The sequence below is a fragment of the Rhamphochromis sp. 'chilingali' genome (genome assembly GCF_963969265.1).
Source record: "Rhamphochromis sp. 'chilingali' genome assembly, chromosome: 3".
Classification (NCBI taxonomy): Eukaryota; Metazoa; Chordata; class Actinopteri; order Cichliformes; family Cichlidae; genus Rhamphochromis; species Rhamphochromis sp. 'chilingali'.
This window is the reverse complement of record NC_137931.1, coordinates 25,786,433-25,797,484: the sequence shown is the minus strand read 5'-3', so window position 1 is coordinate 25,797,484 and position 11,052 is coordinate 25,786,433. Positions and strand designations below refer to the sequence as shown.

At 41.4% G+C, this 11,052-nt stretch overlaps 1 long non-coding RNA gene across 1 annotated transcript; it reads right to left on the bottom strand.

Annotated features, from left to right (window-relative positions):
• Positions 1-4,514: 4,514 nt before the first annotated feature.
• LOC308393407 lies at positions 4,515-6,959 on the bottom strand. Its single transcript, XR_013970972.1, has 3 exons — positions 6,555-6,959; positions 4,982-5,578; positions 4,515-4,630 (listed from the first exon to the last, which is right to left on the bottom strand). It is a non-coding gene; the product is annotated as an uncharacterized lncRNA (long non-coding RNA).
• Between the last annotated feature and the right edge of the window lie 4,093 nt (positions 6,960-11,052).

The following is an 11,052-nucleotide window of genomic DNA, read 5'->3' as shown; positions in this document are numbered from 1 at the left end:
ACTGAATACAAGCAGCTGGTGAACAGCATCAGTGACTGCAAGGTGAGAAATAATACAAAGAAATAAAAAATAGCCTTTCTGTGTCACATCAGGGAGTTCCTATATTGACGTCTACCTCATCCTGCTGTTGTTTCACTTCAGCTTTCTCTCATCTCACCGATCGGACGTGATCCATCCGTGACGCGCTTCAGCAGTGCCACCCTCACCCCTTCCTCTACCTGCCCCTCTCTCTCGGACTCCCGCTGTGGCTCCATGGGCCAGAAGTAAACATATTTTTAGGAACATTGACCTCGATCTGCAAACGGTTATTGACAGGTTATCCATTTGATTCTAACTTGGTGTGATTTGTGTTAAAGGACCCCTGAGAACAGCTCACGTGCCTCCAGTCCCTCCTGCTCAGACTGTGAAAACTTCCCGATGGTTCCCACTCTGGAGACCTCCTACCTTGCGCCGGCTGCAAAAGAACGAGTTCCTGAACTTGGTGCCTGATATTGAAGAAATGCGACCAGGGTGAGTAATGCCATATTAACCCAAATACTGTCACTATGACATGTGTCTCACAGACCAAATGTAAGTCGACACTCATGTTCTCTAGTTCAAGCAGAAGTGATGTGGATCGATTCAAATTCCTGAGCCTGGATGATTTCAGCTGGAAACAAACCAACTCTGCTTCTTCCTCAGATAATTCAATTCAATTCAATTCAATTTTATTTATATAGCGCCAAATCACAACAAAAGTCACCTCAAGGCGCTTCATAGATACAGAGAAAAACCCAACAATCATATGGCCCCCTATGAGCAAGCACTTTGGCGACAGTGGGAAGGAAAAACTCCCTTTTAACAGGAAGAAACCTCCAGCAGAACCAGGCTCAGGGAGGGGCGGGGCCATCTTCTGCGACCGGTTGGGGTGAGAGAAGGAAGACAGGATAAAAGACCTGCTGTGGAAGAGAGACAGAGGTTAATAACAGATATGATTCAATGCAGAGAGGTCTATTAACTCATACTGAGTGAGAAAGGAGACTGGAAAGGAAAAACTCAATGCATCATGGGAATCCCCGGCAGGCTACATCTATTGCAGCATAACTAAGGGAGGATTCAAGGTCACCTGGTCCAGCCCTAAATATATACTTTACCAAAGAGGAAAGTTTTAAGCCTAATCTTGAAATCTTGTCTCCTGAATCCAAACTGGAAGCTGGTTCCACAGAAGAGGGGCCTGAAAACTGAATGTGTTCACTGACCGGTGTTGCCAGCTTTGGTGGCTCGTCTCCCGCTCGAAGAGGACCAAAAAGAGAACCATACAGTGTTCAGCTGCCTGGCTGTGCTCTACACACACAGCCCTGCTCTGGTACAGTAAAAACCACATTTACATTTGTTTAAATTTCCAATGTAGAGGATGAGTTTAGATCACTGTGGTCCAAGCTTGTCGTCAGTTATAGAAACTGGATGTGTTTCCTTACATTTATTTTGTGTTGACAGAAGTCTTTGATTCATATTGATTATTAAAGCGGGCTTTAACATGTGGAGAAACACGTGTGCTCTTGCTCCTTCAAACGGTTTTCTTCAGAGATTTCTCACTGTTTGTACACATGCTGAGTGGCTAGTTTTGAAAACACTTACTTTACCTTTACTACTCTGCTCAGAAATGCAACCTGTGACCTTACACAGCCCAAAAACTTATCCTAAAACATAAATTAACAAGGACAGAAGCTTTTTACAAATGCTTCAACAGTGTAATTCTAACAAGGTATGCAATACATCTAATGTCAGTTCAGAGGTATGAAGTGATGACACTTTGACATCACTGAATAAAAGCAGTCTTGTCATAATAAGCTTTGCTGTGGACAGTTGGTGCGTTAAACTTTTTCTTATAAATAAAAAAGGTAATCAGATGTTAAGTTTGTTCAGTTTTAGTTGTTCTCATCGTGTTGCTCCTCAGATCTCCCGTTGTCCCTGAGCCTGACTAAAGCTCGGCAGCTTGTTTTCAGGGCATGGCAATGCAGATATGAGCTAAATGTGACACAGCAAAGAAAAATCAGAATCAAGAAACCCTGAGCTGACTTTCATGGCTGCAGACGTGACATTAAGAGCCTCACAGATCAAAAAAGTATGGGATTTAAACTGCTTCTAGACCTGCACACGTCTGTTTCCAGGGCAGGATACCCATATGGAAAAGATATATATAAATCTTATAAAGTTTGTATCTGTCTTGTGTGAAACTTGTATGAAAAGCATATAAGTGTGAAAACAGATATAAGATCCCTTGAAAAATTATATAATGAAACTTGTATGTTTTGGATACTTACTAAAACAATGTATGAAAGTAATGCGAAAGTGGCCACTTTCATGAGTAAATCATGTAAGCCTTATATGATTTACTCATGAAAGTGGCCACTTTCATGCCCAGTAATCAGTAATTACAAGTTTTTACTATTTCTTTTCCGTATGGGTATCCATTCCAGTGCAGCAGAAGGAGCGGTCAGTGTGGACCTCGGTGCTGTACAGGACCTCCTGGAGCTGCTTGTCTCCTGGCATCTGGGCTTTCACTCGTATCTGAAGGACAAAATAGGAAAATCAAGTTGCTCTCACTGTCACCTGATTTCCACAGACTGCCATCTGACCACATCCCTGCAGTTGGATCCCACCGCCGTACCTCTAGGATGGGTCTTCTTGGTGTCAACCCAAACCACCCTCTCCTTCAGCTCTGAGCTGAATATATACACATGATTGCTTCTTAAAAAACAAACAAAAACAAAAAAACGTCCCCACACGGAGTGAGACTCAGTCTTGGATGCCCAGATCAGCCAGTGTGGTGTCCAAGAAAGGGAAGGGTTGGTTTGCCAAGTTGGGCTGTACCTCGATGGGCAGTGTCACCAACATGGGGATATCCTGCTCCAGTCTGACGCGCAACATCTTGTTGTGGGACCCCGGGAGCTTCCTGTCTGCCGATCCGCCTCTCCGTCGGCCTGCTCCACAGTCGCCGCCTCCTCCAGAGAGCGTTTTGTGTCGTCTGCTGCCAGCTTGACTTGCTGATCTTTATCTCAGGAGGCAGTGGGTTTTTACCCTCTCCCCCTTTGATCCTGTGCGTTATCGTTTAAAACTCGCTATCTGCATCTTTTGGCTCCAGCACGTCTTTATTGTTAGAGTTGTTGCTTGCTGTGTTCTTCTGCAGGGTGCTGATGATTCATTGTTCTGCTTCTTCTGATGGTAAACGCCTCTGGAAAGCCTGAATATGTGAGCGCGTCTGATTCATACAGAGTTCTGCTCTGCCCCCCCGGACTGATATATGCAGCCAGTGTGAATGTGTGTTATGTATCACTCACATGTTAGGTTCATTAGACTGACACAAGGGTGATGCACGGATGTTGGTGTTTTTAGGGCCAAGTGTGAAAGTGGAAGAAAGACAATTTCTTTTGAAATGTTAAAAGAATGTTGGAAATTTGATCAGAATACAGTAAAAATGAGAGAAACAGACATTTTTCTCAGATCATTGTGTTAAATTGTCATAATCGCCATGTTCTCTTTAAGACTATCAGCTCTACTCTAAACAACCCTGAAAGCCTCTGCTGACACGTGTCATCAGTTCCTTTCTTTCTTTGTAAACAAGGTCGAGTCTGTCAGGTCAGCAATAGTACTTCCTACAGATGACCCATCAGTGTTTATTCCATGACTGTAAACATGTTTCCATTTGTCACTTCAGTCTTTACTCTGAAATACAGGAAATGACATCATGGCTCAAAATCTTTGTCGTTCAAACAATTCTTTATTTAACAATATTTTAACTTTATTTAACAAAATACATTCAATAAAAACTTGAACAACAGAAAACTGATTTTTAATCCAACCACTGAAAAAAAAGGTAACGACTGAACACAAACAGAAGAACAATTTATAAAGATTAAAATGGAACTACAGGAAGTTTGATTCATAGCCTCATTTGAACTTTAACTTAAACTTAAGGAGAGCCGACCTGAGCTCTGTGGAGCCTGATCTCCAGGGTTTTAAGTTGGACTCTGAAACCAGAGGATGTTTCTCTCTCTTCAGAGTCACTCTGATCCTGTGATGGGAACGATTTCAGCCCTGCGTGATCGCGCTGATGTTTGCACAGAGCAGATGATGAAGTGAATGTTTTGGCACAGTGGTAACAGTGAAACAGTTTATTAGTAACGTGGGATCGTTTGTGTGCAGAGTATGAACTGAGATTACTGAAGCTCTTGTCACACTGCTCACAGCTGTAGTTTCCTTCCATGTGTGTACGTTCATGCTCGTTACAATTACCTGACTGTGAGAAGCTTTTGTCACAGTGTCTGCACTTGTATGGTTTCGCTCCTGTGTGGACTCGTTTGTGTCTTTTAAGGTTACCTGCAGTGGTGAAGGATGACCCACACTGATCACAGAGGTGCTTTTTGACCCCACTGTGAAAGAGTTCATGTTGTTTTAACTCAGCTGATGTGGGGAAGCTTCTCCCACATTCTTTGCAGTATTTCAGTTTGTCTCCAGTGTGTTTACGTTGATGCATTTTTAGGCCGGCTTGCTGACTGAAAGTTTTTCCACAGATGTCACAACGAAAGTCTTTCCCACCACCACAGCGATGACAGGGTTGAGAAGTGGATCCATCTGTGTCGCTCTGCTTCTAAACAAAGACACAAAGACAGTGTAAGTCAGTCCTTCAACACTTTTATCCTGAAAGTCGCCTGAAATAAAGAGCATCTCTGCAGACGTCCAATTACATTTTACTGTTTCAATTAACACACTCAGTTTACTGGGCTACAATAACTACAATACTACCACCATAATACTACAGCAATACTTATTTAATATTACAGTAACATCTGACTTACACTTAAATGAAATGAAAACCTGAATAATGGCTCAGAGCTACTCTTCGGTGCAGTAGAAGTGCTAACATGCTAACACAATTTAATGAGCAGACTTGTTCCAAACAGTCAGACTGAACTTACAAGAATAAAATAAAAATACAAACCTCACAGTAACTGCACTTGTAGAGTCTCTTTCTGGTGTGGATCTGTTGGTGTTGTCTCAGGTACTGTGGAGTTTTAAAAGTCTTCTCACACAGGTCACATTGATAAGGTCTCTCCTCAGTGTGGGTAAACATGTGGTGTTGTAAGTGTGCGTCTGTTGTAAAGTATTTGCCACACTGATCACACCAGTACACATCTTCTCCGGAGTGAATGCGTAGGTGTATATTTCGGTACCCTAGCTGGCTGAACGTTTTTCCACAGATGTCACAGCTGTATGCCTTAACTCCAGAGTGGGTAACTAGATGTCTCTGCAAGTAGCTACTTCGAGTAAAAGCTCTGCCACACTGATCACAGCTGTAAGCTTTAACTCCACTGTGGACGACTTGGTGTGTTTTTAGGGCATTCTTCCAGGAAAACGACTTTCCACACAAGTCACAGCTGAACGGTCTCTCTCCAGTGTGGATGAGCTGATGTTGTTTTAGTTTAAACTTCCAGGTAAAATCCTTCCCACACTCGTCACAGGTGTTTTTTTTCTCTCTCTTTCTTCTGTGAGGTTTGTCGGCCTCCTGAGAGCGCTGACTTCTCGGTCCACGTTGGTCCTGCAGTGACAGAGATACAAACAGAGGCAGTGAGTGAAATGCAGTCATTAAACAAACTGAAGCTTCAAACTCCCTCCATTAACACTAGTTTTAAACCTGAAGGTGGAGTGTGGCACCAAACACCACCAGAACCTGAACGACTGCAGGTGCTGATAAGTTGCGGTCGCGGTATTTCAACATCTAGTTAGCAATACAGAAGACGAGCGAGAATAAATGGAGTAATATTTTTTATGTGGCAGGTAATTTCAAATGCAGCGATTCTATCAGCCCAACAAACATCAGCAAACACACAAACTGTTTGTGTGCAGTTTGTCTCACAATGTGATGTAAAGACTGCAGTAAAATCCTCTGCAGGTTAGTGCAGGATAAGCAGGCAAGTTTACTGTAATGTGATGGATTTAAGTAAAGAACAGTGTGTGACTGGTGCACAGTGACTGTGGTGCTCATGTCAGAGTTAGATTACATCAAGTGTAGCAGAGATTAACTTAAACTTAAGCTCATGATGCTGACATTCATTCACTGAGCTCCACCCACATACCAACAGTTTAGTGTCTAATATAAAGACAGTGTACTGTCAGTGTAGAGAAAGGAAATCAGCCAGGACAACTCATGAAACATCTGCAGACATCTGGATGAATTCACAGAGAGCAGCAGGTCAGCTGATCACAGCCTGTACATTAAAAAAATCTACCGGAGCTCTCAATAGAAATGATTGTGAGCTGTGACCCTTTTCCCCACACTGAGCCACTACAGCTGATTTTAGGGTTGAATCCTGCTGAATCCCACTTTAACATCTTCCTGCTCATTTTGATGTTTAGAGGCAACGTCACCGTCTAAGATGTAGGCATTGTATACATTGTATACATTATTTCTACATTACATTAATATTGCACAAGGTTCATTTGGTTTAGCATAAAATATACATATCAGTACTTCAGCTTTTAATGGAGTATTTCTTAACACTAGTATCTGTCACCTTCTGTTTTGAGCTCATTGTTTTCTCTGCAGTGGCTGAGCTGAGTCCAAGTAGCTGAAATTTCCTCTGCTGCTCCGTCAGACTCTTCTCCTCCTCCTGATCAGCTGGGACACAAAACAGAACTTTGTTAAGCTCCACACTGCACTGAAGAGTCAAAGTGTCTCATATGTTCATCTGAGAACACACAGAACACATTTTAGCTTCCCTGGGTGGACAACTTGTTTGAAACAAACACAAAAGGTTTGAGCACCGATACCAAATTCAGCAGTATGACACACCAGTACCAGGAGAGCAATTCCTCTTTAAAATATGCCCTGGCCAAGAAAAAAACCCGACAATATACGTGTGCCGTGAGAGATAGATAGATAGATAGATAGATAGATAGATAGATAGATAGATAGATAGATAGATAGATAGATAGATAGATAGATAGATAGATAGATAGATAGATAGATAGATAGATAGATAGATAGATAGATAGATAGATAGATAGATAGATAAAATTTGTTTCAAATATGCAAATATAATTGAAATAACAACAGAAAAAAACCAACTTAAAAATCATCAAGTAGGTGGTAGGCCTAAACTTATTTTCAGAATAATTACATCTAAGACTTTGTTTCATTGTAAGATTATAACACTGACGGCAATATAATTGTTTGTTGTTCAGCAGAACAGTGTCCAGTATGTTGGCTGTTATACTTTGTTGTGCTTGAAAATAAAAGTTGGGCTGATTTTAACATCATTACAAAAAGTGTTGTTAATTATTTCTAATCATATTCAGGTTACCACAAATAGTTTTTTCATTTAGTTGAACTTGTTTGTCAGTAGGTAAACAATTAAAATTGTACAGTCAGAAATATCAAGTTATTCTTAATACTGCAGACTTGCAATGTGTAAGTTGTCCTAACAGTCATCTTAAGTAAGCTTTACTTAGTTTTTTTGAGGCAACGAGTTTCCTCAATTTTTTGGAGTTCTGGGAACTAACAAGGCTGTACAGTGTACTCAAAATGAGTAAGTTGCCCTAACTTGGTCATCTTACGTAAACTTGATCCAATTTTCTTGAGTTCTGGGAACAAATGAGCTTGTACAGAGTACTCAAAATAAATAAGTTGACCTAATTTAGTCATTTTTAGCTAAGCTTTACTCAATTTTTTGAGGCAACGAGTTTCCTCAATTTTTTTGAGTTCTGGGAACTAATTAGATTTTACAGTGTACCTACTTCTTTGTTCATTGTAAACAATTGTACTTTCTGTAAAGTGCTTTCAATAAAACAGAAAAGAAAAGTATGTTTCGTTTTGTTTTTTTTCTTCAAGATCTGTTCACATGTACTTAGCAAGAGTGAGTACACAGCGTTAAAAAATGGTACTTAGTGTAGTGAGGAAGGCGAAAAGCAAAGAGAGCATATGAAGGTAATATTGAAGTAGGCGCAGTTTTGAAGTGGTGAAAGGCAAAGGCATGAGTGCAAGCGTAATAAAAGGTAATAGGACAGATGTAGAGCAGGCGGAGGACTTGGCTGGAGCAGGAAAAAGCGAGTGCACGTCTCCCCGCCCCCCAAGCGAGGGCCGTGGCACTGAGTTCCTACGAGCTGTGTTGTCGGTTGCAACCTTAGATCACACCATAGGGAAGGCAAGAAGCTGGAAAATCGCCTCTCTTTTCATCCTTTCCCCTCCTGGAAGGCAGCGAAAGCGAAAAAGAGCACCCATCGGAGGTAAACCCCCCCCCAAACGTACCAAATTGCTCTCATTGTACGCTTCCAAATTTTTGCAGGAGCCGCAATCGCGGGTCATCGCGCTTTTCCATTGACTTTACATGTAAACCTGACGCTCTGTTCGCGTCTATCGCGTTCAAGCTTTTTATAGAATAAATTGCATGACTGCAGTGAGAAATCAGTAACATCACGACAATGTCAGTAGGGAGTGGGGAGAGGGTTTTAGGAAAGATTCGAGTGCCCGGTCTTACAACTGCAGCACAGATCATAATAAAATTGCTATTTGCTTGGGTATTACTTTCATGAATGACATCCATATTAATAGGAATCAAATTCTGCATCTTCAAGTTAGGATTTTAAGGGGGATAAGGGGCGGGGACACCAACTGATGTGCAACCTCTACTAAAGCTTTAGCATAGGAGTAATACTAATGATTCTTGACGCCAGCGAGGCTGACAAAGTGGTGTAACAATTTGGGTTTTTTTTAAAGATAGAATTTCCTATTACTGACAGCATTTAGAAACTAGAGTTTGACTCCTGTGTGAGACCGTAATTTTCTTTACTCTTCTTTATTTATGTAACTTTTGTTTTCACTGGCAATTTAGTATTAGGTTAGGACAAAAAACAAATTAGGAAGGTTAAAGACAGAACATTACTAGATTGTGGTTTTAATTAAAATGTAGCCTTTGACAATGCTGAACACATGAGAAGCTACTTTAAGGCATATCACCCAATTTGTAATATTGCTAAACATTTCTTAAGGCAGACGAGTCATGCTGGCTGGGTCAGTGTCATTTTTGTTGTAATTGATGTCTGGTTTGTTCTGTTCCCTAGTGATGGGTAGGGATGGGTACCAGTATCCGGTGTTCTGACATAATCCTTGAAATAGTAATAACACAGTATCCTCAGCAAAGATGAATTAAACAAGTTTTATTTTAATGGAAGTTTACTTCAAGTCTTCAGATTTTTACTGTCTTTTATTTGATTACTTTAAAGTATATGATTACATTAGAGTAATTAAATAAAGACAGTTTTGATGGAGCTCCTGAGCCAGCCCAAGCTCTCTATGAAGACGAGGAAAAACTCCCCTGGGGGGGCCAGACTGACGGGAAGAAACCTCGGGAAAGCCCATTCAAAGAGAGATCCCCTTTCCTGGGATGGCTGGGGGGGTTTACAGGAATTCCAAAACACTGAAATTTAAAGTGGGCCAATTAAAAAAAATTATTTCCTGAAAAAAAGAAAGGTAATTCATACATCACACATAAATGATAACGTCTGAATTGTGTGTGTGTGTGATAGGCTTATCTCAGCCAAGTGTGATGCTGTAGCTCCTCCAGCGTCGGCCGCGTCTCCGGGACTTTGGTTAAACACGCGTCCAAGAAATCCCGGCAGTCTGGAAAGAAAGGAAAGAGAAAAAACATGAAGATGATAGTTCCAGTGGTCCAAGCCATCAGTCAGTCTTGAAGTGTGACGTTTTCTTACTTTTGGACAGATGTCTTTTGAATTTCAGGCGCTTTTTGAGGAAGCTCGTGGTGTTAAAGTCCCCGGCATGAAGCGCTTCGTACAGAACCACTCCCATTTGCCATACCGTGGTGGGTCCACACCTGTAGCAACTGCGCCCGTACCACTCGGGAGGGGAGTAAATTTCTGTACCTAATAAACAGACACAATTGCAATTTCTTCTAAAACAAAAGGCGAAAATTGTGACATCTGTGAAGAGCAAGAGCAGAATATGTTACCATAGAAGACGCGGTACTGCGACTGCTCCTTAACAAAGCAGCTCAGTCCAAAGTCGATGATACGAACACGTGGTACATCTGAGCCGGTCTCAATTAGAATGTTCTCACTCTTGATGTCCCGGTGAAAGATGTGTTTATCCTCCAGGTGCTTCGCAGCATCAACCAGCTGCTTCAGAATGACCTGGAAATAGAGCAGGGCGATATGACCAAAAATATTTATCACGATATACATTTGAAAAGTTGCGATAACGATATAACTGACGATATAATTGACACTAGACAAAATACTTTACAACTCCACAACTTTATTAGTGCAAAAAACCCCATAAATGTATTTTCACTTAAACAAGCAGCTGTTTTTTTATGTGCATTAAAGTTATATAAAAATGTAACAGTGCAAATGCAAATTCCTCGCTGACAGTTTAACCAAAAGGCATTTCCAGTGGAAATTGGCCGACATATCCTCAGCATAACCATGTAAAATATCCACAAAGCTTAAAAAGAGGTTATACACACACAATACGGTAATATCACGTTGAGGTGCAGTACGTATCACTCCGCGAGGCGCCTGCCTACGATAGCCGTAATGCTCCGACAATCCATCGAGCGGTGCGGCTTTGTAGCTTAGCAAAGTCGCCGTGTACATAAAATCGTTTTGAGGTCAGTAAACACAACCAGACTTCATACATAAGGCACACGGGATTATAAGGGGCACTGTCGAGTTTCAGAAAAATCAAAGGATTGATTTTAAGTGTGCCGTATTTTCCAAACAACACGGTAATAACGACGGCCCGCTAGCATGCGCTACCAAAAATCGTGCTTTGTTGTGTATCTGACGGACGAAAGCTAAACCAGTTCCACACCACTAAAGTTGCAGCATTTTTACAAACCAGTTCTGGTTCATCCGTTTCATTCAACGATCCACTTTTGCTCTTCTCTTTCTGCGTCACCGCCATCTGCGTATGTAAACATAGGCACTGCGCATGCGCAGTTCCTATGTAAACATAGGCATTTGTAGGCCTTTATTTCTTATTTCATCTGTTTGATC